Here is a 19,010-nt window from a genome sequence, read left to right on the forward strand (position 1 = left end):
TCTGTTTATTGTTCGAAGTTATCACCAATAAGCCACAGATACCTGCTGTATAGAATTCGGTCCCATAAACCCAGACAAATGAAATACTGTATAGTGTAAAATGTTGAATTTTAGTAAGCCAGTTTACGAAAGAAAGACTGGTTATGTCTGTATTTTGTATCTATAGCGAAATTGCTAAAGCTATGCCCTACTGTCCCTAATTTTGAAATACTGACCAGAGATAAGACAGCAGCAGTTAGCAGCATCCTATCATCCACCATCCACGATAAGAGATTGTTTGTTACTTTTATACCTTATCCACAGTTTAAATAATGGGAATATTTTCGGGTATCACATGAATTATAACTCGAAAATTATATATTTAAAAAAAATCAGCTAAAATTTGTAGTCGAAATTTACTAGTCAAAATTTTAAAATGAAATTTAAAACCTATATCATTCTCTAGTTTGTTAATATTTTTAATTTTTTATGGATTATATGCCATTTTACCTCCATTTTTTAATATTTAGTACCTTTTCTTACTTTTTAATGTTGTATATCTATTCACTTTAATGTTAAAATAACAAGAACAGTGAATCCACTTGAAATTATTTTAAGCAGGATTAGAGCAAAGTAATTTATGAGAACGTGTTTCTCCTTTTTTAAGCCATATTTTTGTATGCCAGCAATACCAAGCATGGTTTGCGCAGGAACTCAATTCTATTTTATTCCTCCTCAGGATTTCTATCACCCTACTTATTTTCGGTTTACTGTAGCCATTGGTCGTCTGAGCTATGTATTTCTTTTTACTTGTATAATGTTAAAATGAAAAATAAACCTGCCAAAAAACAGACAATTTCTTCCTTGAATATTTGAGCGACAAAGTTTATAACATACAACTCTGATACCGATTGTTCTAGTTAAATGAGACCTTTACAAGTCGTTTTGTTTTAATATTACATCTCTTGTTTTAGCCTAAAGGTACAATGAGTTACGTGTTCTTCGTCTGTCACGAGAAATTGAGTCTCGAATTTTAATATTGTAAGTCCATCAAATTACTTCTGGACCATCAGGGGACTATTTTTCGAAACTTTATACTTAAGTAGTGCAGGAGTTCAAAATGTTTAAATTTTCCGAAAGTGTAAGCAATTTCTCTTTTCTCCTGTACAAAAATTTCCAGTACAAAAAAAAGGGGGAAAAACTTATTTGTAATTTTGTTTTTAACATTTATGAACAATTTATAACTCTCCAGACAACATTAATTTATGTTTTAAAAATCTGGTTAATCAGTTGAAAATGCAATGCTTCTACAATCACAACTATTTTCATGTATACTACTTTTATTTGAATAAACAGTTTTAAACAAATTATGTGTTAAAATATATTTCCTTTATGTGCTTAGTTTCGTGAGTAGACATTAACGCTATTTTTATATTAAATGACGAAAACAAATGACCTCTTTCAAGTTTCGTAACAGTGACTTGCTCAATGATATAGTATAGTAAAGTACTTCCGGTTGTGTTTTTTTATTCTTTTTATAAACTGGAGGCGATGCAGCTGTAAATGCAGGAAATAAGGTCTCAGAAACACAAAAAAAAGTATGCAGTATAGAAGTAAATTAGTTCTACACAACTTTACACCTGTTCGACCGACTGACAAAATATGTCAGTTTAGCAAGCACAATAATTGCAATTTAACATATTTATTAATAATACACAAATATAAATTAATATATAGAGCATATAAAATACTCTATAAAGCTACCATGCAGCGAATTTAGTAATGAATTAGACAAAATAAGTAAGTCTATAAATTAATCTTCGAGACCTTAAAGCTAAAATTTTTGTCTATACTCGTTTAAACAACGTGATTTGCGCATTATTTAAGAAGATGCGAAAACCAATCTCTTGATTAGCTATACACTATACTCATATCAGATAGTCTTAAATCTTACTTGAAAGAACTTTCTCCTATCATTGTGTCAGAATTTTTAAACATCTCCTGTGATAAGACTGAAATCATATAGGCATGATATAAGGCCTTTTAAGGTTACGTAATGTTATTAATTTAAAACATAAGTCTTAAGTTTCACAACTCGATTTTTTCATATGTACAAAAGTTTTCGCAGTTGCAGTAAAATTAAAAAAAAAACGTTGCAAAGTGGAAAATGTTTTGTATCATTAAAATTCATTTTACTATTATATTTATTAGAAACTGATAAAAATGGTTAAAGTTTGTTATGAGGGAAGGAGAGTTTGGCAGCAAGAGAAATTCTGCATAGGCACCATGGAGTGAGCCTGAGATGTGATAAAGAAATTCAATTTATAATTCTGTTTGCCTATGCAAATAATTTATACAATATGTCTGAATGCGAAATAGCAATCATTGAGTTAACATTGTTTTCAAAGAAATGGCTAAGAAAATAGGATTGACCATAAGTGAGGAAAAGCAAACAAAGGATTGTGAAAGTATGTAGAAATGATTGGGTTGGAGAACTAAGAAGAGTAGTTAACCAGAATGTTGAATATCTGAATGATCTTAAGTATCTTGGAACCACAGTGACAAGCGACAATAATATGAAATCAGAGGTGAACTATTGTAATTAGATTTAGAATTAGTTCAAAGGAAGTGTGAAGTAAAACAAGTGTCAAAGGGAAATCTAACGATAAAACAACATCACAGCAAAGTAAGTTGTTTCGTATGGATTTGAAGCATATTCACTTATAGCTAAAAAAAAGCCATGAATTGTGAAAAGACATCTTAAAACGAATAAATATTCGTAAGTATTCATACCTAATGTATGATACAGATGAGTATAGATGAAGAAGATTATTTAAACAAAAAGCAGCTGTTTAAGACTATAATATTCGGAAGACCACAAAGTAAGATTTCATAAGGAAAAACAAGAGAAGGAAAGCGAGATGATATTGGAGGGAATACCTTTAATGATGGCGTAGAATATGAAAAATGTCCAGAAATTGTAGAGGATAAGAGAACCATGAAGAGATTTCGTGAGAGCGACCAGAGGGTCGATAAGCCCGAGTTATATTGGTACAGAGTAGTATTTTAGTTGGTTTATGATTCTGACACACTTTATCGATTGAGAAGTATGTACTAATATCTATTTTCCTTATAGATAATTTAAAATATTTATATTGAGTTGAATATGAACTAGGTGGGTGAAACACTTTTAGAATTTATTGGTGATTATATAATCTGCTGACAATGCTCAAATGTAGATAACGTTTCTAAAAATATTTTGCTTTCAGGTCAGTTTGTATAAATTACTGCAAGCCTTATAAAGGGCTCAGCTGGATTGAAATGGACGTGCTTTTATTGGTCGTTTGTTTCACTTTAATCCACCTAAATACTATATAAGACCTTGCACTATATTTTCTCGGTATTTGCATCATACTTATATTACAAGTAAAACAAAAGTTAATTTGTAAATTCATAAAATGAATTTTATATTATCATCCTCATACAATAATATACTAACTTGATAATGTACACAAACAGTTTAACGTCGCAATGTCTACTTCGCAGTTAGTAGTTGATAAAGCAGGAAGGCAAATAACTGACAAAATGTTCCATTTGGGTGTACTCTGAAGTCTTATTTGTATCGATGGTGTAATCCTGAGAAATCATGCAGCTTATAACATAAATAATTCACTGAAACATCATTCAGAGCTTTTTATTCTTATTCTCTTTACAAGCCTGTAGAATATCAACTGCATTTCTAAACTGTTTCACATAGCTTCACTTAGTTCTCAAATTACTGATATAGTTTTTGTACCTTCTCTTCTGATGGGGGTCTCTATATTTCACTATAATGAGTAATTTTATGTTTTTGCGTGTGACATCAATCACTGTAAAGAACTGACCAAAGCATTTGGTACAACTAATCATTTCTCACATGAAATACATAGAGTAGTTGTTGGTATTTTTATCTTTTGTAACTCATGTTTTATTATAAAACTTACTTTCAACAATATCATGCATCCACAAACAATTTGATGAATAAGTAATTTTTAAGATTTGTCACTTGAAGATTTTAACAATTAGCTGAAATATTATTTCGTAACTTAATTGTGAAACAGAGTTATTTTTATTGACGTTTTAATATTTAGTTTGTTTGTATAGAAAACATACAATATTTGATTTTTTGTCTTTCTTCATAAAAGACGTATTCTTTATTAATATAACTATTACCTTTCAGGGAATTTACTCGAATGTACAAAGTACAACACTTTAATTTAATTTAGTTCATCGAATTACATGCCTTGCCCTTCAGAATATTCTAAAGTACAATTGTTATTTTAATTTAATTTAGTTCATCGAATTACATGCCTTGCCCTTCAGAATATTCTATAAGTTTTATAAAGAAACTTTAATAAATTGTTATTTAATCTGTTTTTCAGACGAAACACGCTCGTTAAAAAAATACCATATTTGTATTTCAAGAGAATCACTGGAGTAAAATATTTGGGAAATCGCATAACACTTGTCAGAGGTTATCTTACTAGATGGATTTTCTCCTGGAATATTTGCAACACGAGCACGGTCTTCATGTTTGCGAACATATACGCCACGGTTAATTTATCAGTTAAACTTAACCGACATAAAATTTGAATCTATTTGAGAGATGGAAATCTTCAGATATAAATACTTGCTTCTGAGACCCTTTTCTGAACATATGGAAGCATTTGCGATCTATCTTAGACTCGTTTTCTCTACGAGTATGACCAACCCTCCTATTTGCTACACTTTTGAGGACGAGAGGAGGAGTTTTCTGATAGGCGGAGCAGCTTTTTAATAGAAAAGATATGATTGGTTCTGTTCTTAGAAAAAATGCTAATATTACGTGATTCACTTCGCTCACAGTGCAAAAAATATTAGACTGAACCAAACAATATATCAGACGCTATGCTTTCTAGTTATATTTGAAGTGAAGCTAATTAAATTAATGTTTGTTTGTTTTTTGTTTTTTCTTCATATGATTTACAATATTATACATATATAGATATTATGCACTTAACTATATAAAGTTTAAAATATTCTTCTTCTGTTAATAATATAGATTACACATAAAGAGAAAAGAGAGTAATATCTGGTTATCTTAGGAGATTACTTGTGATATAGGTTAGAAGTTAAACAGATGAATATCATTGATCTCAGATGACCAAAACGTTTCAAATCAACTTTGCTGAGATTAAATAAACCTTCTTCTCTTAAGCGTTGTTAGATTAGTTCTTCAACTTAACATCACATATTTATTTTGTATAGTAAACATAATGGTATATTTCTGAGTATTTAAATATGTTGACTCTTAACTTAAGTGCAATTAGTTTCATTTATTGTCCTGTAAAGAAATGATGACACTACAAATTAATGGTTTTTACTTACGAGTAATATCCATTTTAAACCTATTTGATGTTAAATATTTAATTGAAACACTCGTGTTTTCCATTGTTTTTTATTTCTTACAGTTGAATCTTCCACTTAATATTTTGTTATTGTCGTTTAAATGAAAAACGTGTTATGTAGTTAGAGATTGTAGCTTAGCGCTAAATGCCCACCAATGAAAGGAATATTGTGATTCATTCTTTTTAAGGAATATTTGAGTGTTTTAGGAAATTTACCAAATGTATTAATGTAGAAAATCCATACATATTGTATGGAAGGGTTTTCTAGTCCGATTTCTGGATAAACAGACGAGAAAAAAACGTACTAATGTCATGAGATTTTAAAGAAAGACCAGCTGTAGGGAAGAGTTAAGTTACATACTTTTACTACGTGATGACGAAAAACCCACTTCTGTTAAAATGTATCTTAAGATACGAATTACCTCGCAGACTTTCAACGATGAATTGTCATTCAGTGCAGTAATGATCCTATGAGTTTCAGAAACATTTTAGCTTGTGTAAAATTCAGAAAAGGCATGCCTTCACTGTAACTGTGTACAGGAAGCTTCCTGTAGCTAAATCATATTGATGAGCTTTAGCGTATATTTGTTCAACACAGTTAAGAATACGAAACCCTGTCTCTCTTAGCGTCTTTAACATCAAAACGAGGGCGGATTGTAGCAATAAAATATCATATAAAGCGACGAATTCTGCTAGTTACTGTGTGTTTTAGGATCGGGGCTTAATAACCTACAAAATTCTTTGAATGTGATTAATGTCATCCTCATCGTAATATGTGTTGGGGTTATAATGTGGTTTGAATTCATGTTAGCTAGTTTAGACTCAGCTCTTCTTACTTGAATTAAAGCATGCTTGGGGAATTTTTATACTACGTTGATAATGATAACGCATGAAACACATCTCTATGCTCAGAAATTACTTATTACAAATAACGTCCCAAAACCTTTTCTTTTGTCCCAAGGGTCAGCACTTCAACCTTAAACCTGTTGAACTACTCTGTGACATTCGGAAATGTCGCCTAAGAAAAGTTAAGGACACATCCTGAAACGTCATAAAGTCGAAACTGTATTTTTAACTCATGTCGTAATGTCATGTCTGTTTGGAACTCACTAGATAGCCCAGTGTGATTTTGCTGTAAGAAAACACACACACATAAGTCTGTTTAAGTATTAAACGCATAATATATAATTATAAGTGGGGAAATAAAGACTTTAAAAGTATGTAGAAATGGTGAGCTTGGAAACCATATGATAATGTTGCAGAGGAGGTTTATGACATTGATACTGAAGATGAAGTGTGTACAGAAACTGTATTGGGCTTCTAACACAAATATCGTAAGATCAACAACAATAAACTTGGCTGGCATCTTACCAGAACGGAAGAAAAAGATTGCCCAAGTATATTATGTTTGGAAAACCAAGATGTTAGAGATCATTAGGAAAATCGAGGAAAAGATGGTATGATAATGCTGCAGAAGATGTTTTTGGTATTTGTATAGAGGAATCATTTCAAGCTATTGTATTATTTTAAAAAATCCGCTTATAGTTTATTTTGTTTTAATATTAAATAAGCGTAAACCTACATAACGGGCTATCTGTGCTGTGCCAACCACGGGTATCTAAACTTGATTTTTAGAGTTATAAGCCTTCAGATTTACTTTTAAGCCACGGGAGGTGGGGTGGGGGAAATGTTAATAATAGAAGTGATTGAGATAAAAACCAAACTTCAGTTATTGTAACTGTATTTATTTCACGCAGTAGTTATAAGTATCATAAATGAGATTCACTGGTTAATATTTTCATTTTACGAGATGCTTAACAAATTGAAGTATGTAGATAGAAAGAAACAGGGAGATTGGAAAGTCATTATGCTTTTTCTCTAGTAGTTTTCAAAACTTTTAACTCGAGATGAAAAACTGTTTCTCATTATAAGTGTACTTTCGTAATCTTTTTCGAGAAGCTGCTGTACCATTTGGAGTTTGAATGCACCGGAGTCCAGTTGAAATGTTTTTCAAACACTGTGGCTTTCGATGTACGTACGAGTATAAATCCCATGGAAGAATACTCTATGCATAAACCCTGCAGCAAGACTCAGTGTTTCAGTAAAAGTTATGTGAAAAATTTTGTTTACATTACGTAAAACTTTTACTGTTAATAATCCACTTACTTGAGCTAGAGAATCAAAACTCTTCGAAAATGAGCTTAAACACCTCAGGATATATTCGTTATGAACAACACGATGGCTGAATACACATTTTGCTAATGGCCTATCTGAAAATACAGGTGTTTTTCGAAAACAGAAAAATAAACACCAGCAAGAACTGGTTTCATTTTATATGTACTTTCTTGAATACCACTATTATGAAAGAAACTTAACAAAATTTGAAACGGGCATAGGACTACAAATAGTAGAATAAACGAAGCTGGAAATGTCTGCTATATAAAGACGGGTCCAAGTTCTAATTGTTTGGGAATAATCAATGACAGTTTGTTCGATGGTAGAGAAGATAACGGTATTATAGTAAATTTAAAATATCTACAGTGAAGCATGGTGTGGGATCAACACCAGATTGGAATTGTAACCTAATCAACTGTTTTGTGGTCTATACAAAACTCATTGAACTCTAACTGATGAAAAGCACGTGTAGATTCTGATCCATCTTCTCAAAAACACGTCTCACCAGGTGCTGTTACGTCTTAGAACAAGAGAATGATCCCAAATATATTGAATGGGGTAAAACGATAAAACCGATGGACACTCACAACCGTTATCTGGACATCTTTAGGCCGTATAAACTGACAAAGTAAAAAGGCGACCAAACAACTTGGTTGAATTGTGGATAGTAAAACGGTCTTAGACTGGTAAACTATATATTAGAACAAGGTGTAATGCTCTACGCGAAGCAAAAAGCTCAATATGGAATAATACTGTACCGTACAACTTGTTCGCTTATCTTTTCTATTGTCTGTGATAACGTTTGTCGCTGTTTATAAACTAACCATCTATTTGTAATTTATCATTATTTGTTGCTCCAGTGCATTTTTATCGCTTGTGTGTTTCCCTAATAATATCCATTATTGCAGACACAACATTTTCCTATACCATCAACACAATCATTTAACTTATCAAGCTCTTGCAAAATTTGAAGTTTGAAAGCACGTGGTCCGGCATGGCCAAGCGTGTTAAGGCGGGCGACTCGTAATTTAAGGGTCGTGGGTTCGCATTCCCATCGCGCCAAACATGCTCGCTCTTTTAGCCTTGGGGGCGTTATATTGTAACGGTCAATCCCACTATTCGTTGGTGAAAGAGTAGCCCAAGACTAGCTGCCTTCCCTCTAGTCTTACACTGCTAAATTAGGGACGGCTAGCACAGATAGCCCTCGAGTAGCTTTGTGCGAAATTCCAAAAAACAAAAAAACAATCTTGAAAGCACGTAATTTCAGATCAAACTTTTTCAGATATTAAATATTGCAGCTTTTGGTATTTCAAATTTTACAGAAATCCTCATTTTATCGTACATCTGTATGACATTTAATAAAAATTATTAAGTTTTAAAACGTGCACAACCATTTATAAATTCACAACATGTAAATGCATGAGGATTAGTTTAAAATAAAATTCGTAATGAATTAAGTGCCTTACAAAATGTTATTGAGGAATTAATCATACAATAAATATACATTCACAGATGGCGCCACTTTCATATACCAAAAAACAAATAACTTTAAAATTTATTTTATAAAACAACGTACACATAACGAGGGAGATGGTACACTTACGTCTTATATATATACCTCTGAGAGTGCACTAGCAATCTATATGGAGGAAAGCAATGGATAAAATGGCCGCTACTATTACAATACTACATAAACTAAGCTGAAGTTTCTACTCCAACAGAAACCTCCAATGGTTTTATGAAGAGCCGTTTCTTGAGTTATATCCACTTGCTACTTTGACCTGTGAACTTTCTACTTTGTTCCGTAAGACACTTCCATCACCAGTTCCCGTCAATTAATTAATAACGTAAAACACTGAGGAACTGCATTAAGAGCTGTATGGTGAAAGCAGGTAACAGAAAACACCCATACCGCCACTGATTTCTCTGATACCTCTTCCTACAAAGTTACTGTCACCATCGCACAGTGTATACCATGCTTCAAGTATATAAATATTGAGTTCTTAAAGCTTATATAAAAATTTTGGTGAGATAATAATAAATATTGTAATCATATGTTATGCCATAAAGAAATTGTGTGAAAGTCAGAATTTTAATGTCATTTATCATAGAATCCATTTTTTTTTAAAGTTGTAACCCGGATGAAGGACAAGCACTTCAGCTTGTATTAGATAAAACTATGCAGAACATTCACAACATACTATAATAACTCTTAACTACGTTACTACAGAGCTTTTGCTAAAAACGAGATAATATAATTTAAAATAAAAGCTACAACTTTTCAAAATGTTGTTGTTTAGATATTATGAACTCAATCCACATCTTTTTAAGATGTTCTCAGATTATTTATATTTCTAGATGTATGTATGAGTTTAATCTATATATATATATATATATATATGTGTATTATAAAGCACACCAATTTTCAGGAACTATTTCAAGCTATTGAAAATGGTTAGAAAAATTAAATATAATGTACAAATTTGTTACGACATTCCAGTGGTTTATATTTCCAATGTCAAGGATACAATTCCAACTTTAGCAAGTTGTTGATTTCAGAAAAACATTAGTTAGGTAGATATTAAAATATTTTAGTGTAAAAAGACATGAAATGGAATATATCAGATATCCAATTTTCTAAAAACCAAATATATTTATAGGCAGAAATACATCTAGTTGGTTTTACTCTTTAAAACTAAAAGTATAAAAGTTATTTTGTGCTCTAAAAATAACCCTTCAAAGACATTTTTTTATCTGTGTTCCCTTGGTAGTGTCCTATTGATTTTGAAGATATAATAACGTATGAAAACTGTCACTATGTTATGTCGTCCAGCTGGTCAGTAGTAATTTTACGGAGTTACAAAACTATAATTAAGGATTTAATTCCACATGGTGAACAAAACAGATTAATCGAATGATAAAATTAGTTATGGACATAGCATGATATACTAGCGCTTTACGTTTCAAAGTAAAACGAGCATAACATTAAGCTATGAGCATACTAGATTGAAACTTATAATTATTTTATAAATTTTGACAGTGATGGACATAATTTTCCTTTTTAACTTGGTATGTCTAGGACGTAAAACTGTGTTACGAACTTGTCAAGAAAATCAGTATCACTTGCCGTCGACAGGACAAACGGAATAATTATACGTGATGAACTTATTAAAACAAATGATATAATTATATTGTGGCTTTGTTTGAGGGAATTAAATTGTGAATAATAAAATGTTTTGATATTATTGGAAGAGTTATATAACTAACCTGCTAGACCAAAATGATGTAAGTTCATGCTGTGAACTTGCTAAAAATTGAATTTGGGATGGTATGAAGCAGCGAGGTGAAGCACATGAGTAAATATTATAATGACTTTTATCGTACTAGAACACATTATGGTCAAGTGAGGATGATGACCTAAAATAACATTTTCTTTGTCTATTAGTTCTAATTTCAAAGCTTAGCGGATAATAGAAAAGTATACGTCTTTTGTATTCAGTCGAGTGGAACAAACAGTCTTTACGTTTCTTGGCCTCACTCACAACATGTACGCTTGTACAAATTAGCAGGAATAACTTTAGGATTTGAGACAAGTTTTTCAACTAACGATGTAATATCACTCTTTTGCATTACTTATATAGTTTAGAGTTTCATTATTATTAACAACTTATACAGGTGTTTAGAGTATTACCAGTAATTTTCAATTGACTAAAGCTTGGTCCTACATTACAATGTATACATTGAATTTGTATCGTACGAAACATAATCATGAAACTAATGCAAGACATGAAATTTCTTTTAGGTTTATAATACTTTCCCCAGTCTTAACTATGTGAAAAGTATGTTGTTTTCATTTAAGGTTTCAAGTGGATATATATATATGTATCATGAAACTGAGTACAATATAATGAAGTGGTTTTGGAGCCAGATGATGTCGTTACAGCGCACATTGCAAGGTTCAGTTATTATCTATCTACCGACCGTATATCTTGACAACAACCCTGTATCGTTGCTTTCATTTGAAAGAAAAAAAGACAAGACCCTCGTAAGGTTATATCCAAAACACATCACTCCTCCCAAAGGACTATTCATATTTCTTCTATTGTGAAAAGACAGCGATTTGCAAGCGCTTGTTCCAATGGTTGAATGGCTTAGAAATATATTAGTGTTTTGTCCGGCGGCGTGATCGATATGATTTCGTATGGAATAGGCAGTATACAAGTTTTATTTTCCGGCTACTTGAGGCATGCGATGGTTGAACGTATATGTCGTGAAAGCAGCGTGTTTATAGGATTCTTGTGCCTCTTTTTGTAGAAGTAGATCCTTCTATAATAAGATACCACACTTTACATATCATGGTAAGGTACGATTTGTTACGGGTATCTCTCTAGATAATCCTGATGTATCAACTTGGTTTATATTCCTTCTTTTTTCCCAATGCCATTAACTACAGAAAATATATATTTCCGTCTTGAAAATTCTAAATCCCTGATCTTATCACAGATTTATGTTCCGAGTGTATGAACATTTTGTGTCGAAAAGGGCTGTAACATACCACTTGCAAAGGCAATCATTATTTCAGTGGTATCGTGCTACCTATAAAATTCTAAACAATGTCAAAGTATAGTTTTGATACGTGCCGTTCCACCGCGATTATATATCGGCTTTGGTAGTCGCATGAGTTGCTGATTTGCATATTCAAAATCTGTTTACTATAACATATCCAACCTTATATGTATAGATGAAGATGAATAAAAGAAGTTTCATTTCTTCACGTTTACAATACAGAAATATTATAAATTTATTCTACTTTTTGTTCTGTTTGCAGTGCCCTCGCTGGTACAGCGGTAAGGCTACAGATTTACAACACTAAAATCAGGGTTTTGATTCCACTCTGTGGACTCAGCAAATGGCCTAGTGGGGCTTTGCTACAAGAAAACACACACATACACTTATTTGTTGGTCAAACTAACATAATGGGCCATTTACGCTTTCTTTACTGCGGACAATGGATCCTGAATTTTAGATTTGTAAGTCCGTGACCCTCCCGCTAATTCACTGTGAAACGAATCAACATTTACAGTGCCACAATATACACAAAAGCTAAACACATCAAGAGGATGTCAAAAAAATTGTTAGTGTTAATACTATCAACGCAAATGTGTTAGCAGTGTATATAAATATTTTAACCTATGAGAAACAAAAACTACTTTTACAGATTATCTAGAATTGGTAGAAAATGCTCTCTAAGGAATTTATAGTCTACTGACTTATAAAAGATCAATTTAATAAATTGGTCAATTTAGTAATAGTGTTATTTTTATTCTTCGTTAGTAATAAGACTAAATATCTCAAATCGTAGAAACTTTTTAGACTACGAAAATATGTTATAAAATACAGTTACTTATTTTTTGCTAACAATAACAAATTATTCTAAAAATAAATGTTTTAAAATAAATAATAGTCTACCCAAAGCAATTAGTAACCAACAATGTTGCTACATTTCTACTATTCTTCATTATACAATTCTTCATCTACCCACAAACGTTTTTATTATTTTCAAAGTTACGATAAAGAATGTTTTTTTTATAAATACCTATATGTACTTTATAAGATGCAAAAGTCTATATAAATATCTATAAGTACTTTGTAAAATACTTATTTGTTTCTAGTTAAGCGCAAAGTTATACATTACGCTACCTGTGTTCTATCTACCGAGGGTACCGCACCCGATTTTTAGTGTTATAAATCCTCGGATTTACTGTTGAGCCAAAGGGAGTCTTTATAATATACACAAATCTGCATAAGTCCCAATAAATATTGTATAGAATCAGAAATCTATTTAAATGCTTAAACGTATTTCATAGTATCGTTTTCGAACTATATACCTATGTTTCTTAGTCTCCCGCGTATAGTTAAGGTACGTAAATGTTTTAGAAAGTTTATATATATATTTGTAGTTAAAAGAATGTATTTCGTTATTTTAGCCTTGGCAAAATTTCGTGCTGATAAGACATTATTTTCCAAAAATAGTATTAGCAGGCTCAAACTATTGTGATAATTTGAAGAAGTCACATTAAATTATATATATATATATATATGTGTGTGTGTGTGTGTGTGTATAGTTGCAATCTCTTGTGGACAAAGTCGGAAAAATTTTATCTGTTGGGGCTAATAGTAAAAATTATATATATAATAATAATAAATGGAGTCTATGTTACTTTTCGGAAAGTCTAAGGATTTACAACGCTAAAAGCAGCGGTTCGATTCCCCTCGGTGGACTCAGCAGATAATTTAATTTAATAAGAAATACACACACACTTTTCGGAAGTTTATTCTGTTGCTACTTTGATTAATTTGTTGGTTTTGCATTATACACAAATATTTTGAGCATATTTAACAACTTTTTATACATAGGTTTGAGATTAGTAAAACAGTGCATGGGAAACATTGAGGAGGGAATAATGTGACCACACGTGGCCTACCAGTACAACGTCACCGACTTGTATGTATATTGGCACGATAATAATGTTTTGTAAATGGCAAATGTGGTATTTGAAATTACGGATTATAAAAAAGCTGAGGAACAGTTATATCAGCATAGAATAAACATAAGACACACGAGTTAAGTAAAATAAATATAACATTATATGGAGGTATAAACAGAAAAACTGCTTATTAACCCATGGCTTTAAACGTTTTTCCATTACAACATTTGTGTCAACAAAAATAATAATAATTTATACAGACAGAAACAACGATATCTATAAGTGTGTTCTGATAACTTAGGTCTCTTCACATACAAACATACATATGCATCAAATTTATGACAAATCTCATCTAAATCTGAGTTAGTTAAACAGTTACTCAGCTGGCTGAGATGATACATATGTCATGATCATCGTTCTATGTGTATTGGAATACAATAATATTTATCATTTTAGGAGATACTCAAAAAGCTAAATATAAATTCTCCAACAATTTTTAAAATAAAAATGTATCCTTGTATCTGTTTCCTAAAACAAACACATTGTTAATATTTTAAACTTTTATGAAAATGTTACAAGCAGGTCCAGGCGATTATGGGTTATATATATTCTTTTTGTCACCATAAATCATATTTGAAAATCTTGAGTGCTATAAAACTTATAATTGTACAAGGTCGACAAATACACTAGTTCTGATATGTAGATGTTGTGTGAATAATATCTTGGACATTTAGAGCTTAAATACCATTAATGGTTTTCACCGAATATTTACAATAATTTCAATTGCCTTCATTTATATATACGAAACTATTCCAAGTAGTTCCAAGAATTGAATTAAACAAGTCTTCGAATAAACGTTCATGTTTACTTAATGACTCCGTGTTTCACAGTTTGATATTTTATTAAATGCGATTCAAGCTAACACAGTATTACATACACATTCAGTGGGGAATTTTCTAAATAAATAACCAAAATAAAACAATATATTTCTTACCTGCTGGTAGACATAAGGATATATCAATCTCTTCTTCATAACCCTTTACTCGGAGCCGGAAATCACCACTGTATCATTACACAGTCACAGAGTGTATGATAGCTGAACAAACGTAAATGTACTGGCAACTTCATCTCAGGAAGGAGTGTTCCAGTTTAGTAATTTTGTAATTTAACATGTATTTGAAGATAGTAGGATAGCTTTATTTGTTATCGAGTTTCTTAAATAAATGAATCCAAAGTTACTAAAGCAAAACCTGCAAGTCCGTCATAGTAACATGTAATTTTTGAAGAGAGTGTTACTGTTTCAGCTTGTTGTGTCTATTTGCTTACGTCATATATCAGCTGTTGTTGTCTAACGAGTAGAATCTGATTTTACACAGCAGGTTTAAAATAGATAGTTATCCTACATGTGTTCGTGAATCCAGTGACCGGATGAACGTGTTTTCTTTTTTCATCTGAATAGTTCCGTGAAATGCTGTAATGTCGTTATCAAGTTTGTTTTCACAAAAATGTTCCAGTGTTTATTAATTCAATTTGGTTTCAGTTGTCATCCATGCACACTTGAATCCTTCACACCTACTCCATATTTTTAATGTATGTGATTATGTCTTACTGTTAGAGACGACGCAGTATGCAAAAGTAGAACTGTTATTTAAAAAAGAAGCCGCCTCAAAATTTCATACTTTTCGTATGTTGAGTGAGAATTCAAAGAAAATACTGACCCATTTCTTTTCTATTGCTGAAACAATGGGTGCCATTAATAGTCTTTCACTTTATTCCAGCATTTCTGAAACATTTGCTATTAAGAACAGCTCTTAGAGTTAAATACTCAAAACTATTATCAATATTATTTCCATTCTCCTAGAACTGTTAATGTCACTGTTAAACAGAATAAGAAATTTCTAAAATTGTTTTAAAATTCGCGTTACAATTATTTTTCCATATTTCTCTTATTTTGTCCATTTGTGACTGTTGTTTCGTACAATATAACCAGCATTTATTGTTTATGCGGTTCAGCAATAACTATCTCTGGTAGTAATAACCCTCTTTGGCTTAATATTATGAATTACTTTGTGTAAGCTTATCAACTATAATATATAGCCAGCAGTAACTTTCTTTATCTTGATTTCTTTTTGGTATTAATCAGAAGCTGAGATCAGATAATAATAACAGGCAATTTTTCAGTATTGTTGCTTCTTTCTAATGGTGTAGATGGTTGGTTACTTGTTTTTCAGAGTTCTCCGAAAATGAATAAGTGTGCAGATAAAAAACAATATTACACCACAATCAACTAGACCTGGAGTATTAAGTCACCAATACGTTGCTTAACATACCTATCACAAACATTCACCAGTCCGGTTACATCCCAAACCCTCCTAAAACCCAAGTTTTCATTATTCTCAAAATGATTTCTTTATCTTAGTAAAAGAACACAGACGACAATAAGTTTGTTTGTTTTGAATTTCGCACAAAATTACATTAGGGCTATCTGCACTAGTCGTCCCTGATTTAGCAGTGAAAGACAAGAGGGAAGGAAGCTGCTAAAAGGCTACTATTTTGCCAACGAATAGTGAGACGAATCATCACATTATAACACCCACACGGCTGAACAAATTCGGTAGGACGGGGATTCGAACCCGCGTACCACAGATTTCGAGTCGAGCGCCCTAACTACCTGGCCACCTTGTAAAAACCGAAAAAGTAATTTTAGAAGCACTGATGATAAACCATATGAGCGGTAGCAATTCTAAATTTAGATAAGATACGTAGAATGATCAGTCAGGAAATACAAAAAGAACAGTTTAGGACTAAAATGTTGTTTGATGTGAACCAAGATAAAACACAAACTAACAAACGTAGTACTGATGTACATATTACCTACCAGTTGCAAAGTTTGTTGTAAGTGCAGAATGAGGTGTTGTAATATCAACATGAATCTATGAAACATGTTAACCAACTTCTGATGCAGGTAAGATATACTCCAGAGTTTGGATATTACAAGGTATGGATAGTATCATAGAGTTTAACATACTATCGTGAACATTCAAAATCAGATTTTATGTCTACGTTTGAGCAAAGATGTTGAAAGATGGTAAGACATTGTACCAATTACTAATTCGAGATAAAAAGTGTCAACTTGAATTAAAGCTCCGTTAAAGATTTGTTACAAAAAAATGCTCCAGATATAACTGTTGCTTTTCCCAAAACTGTAAAATGTAATTAATATTATCAATTACTTTATCCAATTGGCTGAAATGTATCTACTAGTTGATATATTGAAATTGTTTGTCACAGATGTTTGAGTGAATAATGGCTATCATGCTTTGGAGTAGCTGTAGAGATTCGGGTGAATCAAGAAGCGAATTTCTATAGCCAGTTGTACGTCTTATTTTGTTGAATGTTAAGTGTAGAGAAAATATGCCCTTCACAATATAATTCTTATTCTGATGATTTGTTTTAAAGGAAGGTACAAAATACCAAGCATGTTTGGTATGTTTGGCGATTCTGCCCAAACTAAACGGAATGAACATGCTCCTACCGTATGCTATGAAGATGTACTTGCGAAACTGCACAATAGTTGACTAAATATTTCTCAGCCTCTTAATATTCGGATAAGAAGTACAGTTCCCAGTATATCTAATTTATGCTCCTTCATTCAATGTTGATGTGCTGCGATATACACAGAAATATACTGAATGGCTGTATTCTGTTGTATTTAATACACGTAAAAATGTGTGTCAATAAATGGATAAGGCAGTTTTGAGTCAAAAAGGGTGTTATGATAAAACAGTAGTAGACCAAAACTTCTGTCTCGTGGCTAAGTTTAGCTATGTACACGCCAAAAGTGTATAAGCAACATAGTTCAGCGAGGTAAAGTTTGTGTCACAGAAATCGTATGCACCCAGGCTAACTCTAATATGAGAATATTGTATTATATGTATATATCTGTATTTATATACCTGCTTGTTTGTTAAGGGACTGATGATAAACCGAACAACAGTGGTGGTTTTCTGATAATCAGATAAATGCCGATGATGACTTCCTCATCATTATGACTGGTTTTAACGCTTGACCATCATTTGAGACAGTCAACTGAATGAAAAATAGATGTCTCAAAGGAAGTGACATTTACTACTTTCTGACCTTATCGAGTGGTGATCCCCAACAAGATTCATCAGGACTTTGTATCGTAACTACCTGATTATCACCCAGTGAAGACAAATGGCAGTTTGAAAGATTAACAGCTGAAAGGGCAGTATGACTCTTGATTTATGAGCTATAGAGCAATATTTGAAATCGAGATATCACTGAGGTGTGTTGAAAGTTACTGCTTGATATATTTAGCTAATATTTATTAGTATTTTAACAGAGTGTACCAAGTTAAAGCCATTAGATAAAGAACCAAGACAGATGAGTTTATTTGATGAAGTCATAACGAAAGTGATGATCGGGTTTCATTGTTTGTAATAACAGAGAAGCCTGACAACCAATATGCCAAATATCCTTTCTCCCTGACCATTCACGTTGAGTTCTTTTGCACAGTATTTCATTACATAGCATGGCCAAGTGTGTTAAAGCGTTTGACTCGTAATCTAAAGGTCGCGGGTTCGAATCCCAGTCGCACCAAATATGCTCGCCATTTAAGCCGTGGGGGGCGTTATAATATTACGTTCAATCCAACTATTCGTTGGTAAAAGAGTAGCCCAAGAGTTGGCGTTGGGTGGTGAAGACTAGCTGCCTTCCCTCTAGTCTTACACTGCTAAATTAGAGATGGCTAACGTAGATAGCCCTCGAGTAGTTTTGTGTAAAAACAAACAAACAATAAGATCAATTAAGTGCAAGTATTAATTAGTAATTGTTTTTATAACTAGATAGTAATTGTTAGTTAATGTTTATCTAATGTTTCAACTGATAATCTTCTACCAACTAAAAGGGGTCCTAAGAA

At 32.1% G+C, this 19,010-nt stretch overlaps 1 protein-coding gene and 1 long non-coding RNA gene across 2 annotated transcripts in view; one reads left to right on the top strand and one right to left on the bottom strand.

Annotated features, from left to right (window-relative positions):
- The window catches only part of LOC143255350 (uncharacterized), a 46,185-nt gene extending 30,757 nt beyond the window's left edge, over positions 1-15,428 (bottom strand). Inside the window, exon 1 of the long non-coding RNA XR_013030570.1 lies at positions 15,063-15,428. This is a non-coding gene — a long non-coding RNA (uncharacterized LOC143255350). The remainder of the gene's footprint in view (positions 1-15,062) is intronic.
- Positions 1-19,010, top strand: part of LOC143255349 (protein spaetzle 5-like) — a 201,022-nt gene that overhangs the window by 114,136 nt on the left and 67,876 nt on the right. The window lies entirely within an intron of this gene.

Source organism: Tachypleus tridentatus, chromosome 7, assembly GCF_004210375.1.
Source record: "Tachypleus tridentatus isolate NWPU-2018 chromosome 7, ASM421037v1, whole genome shotgun sequence".
Taxonomy (NCBI): domain Eukaryota; kingdom Metazoa; phylum Arthropoda; class Merostomata; order Xiphosura; family Limulidae; genus Tachypleus; species Tachypleus tridentatus.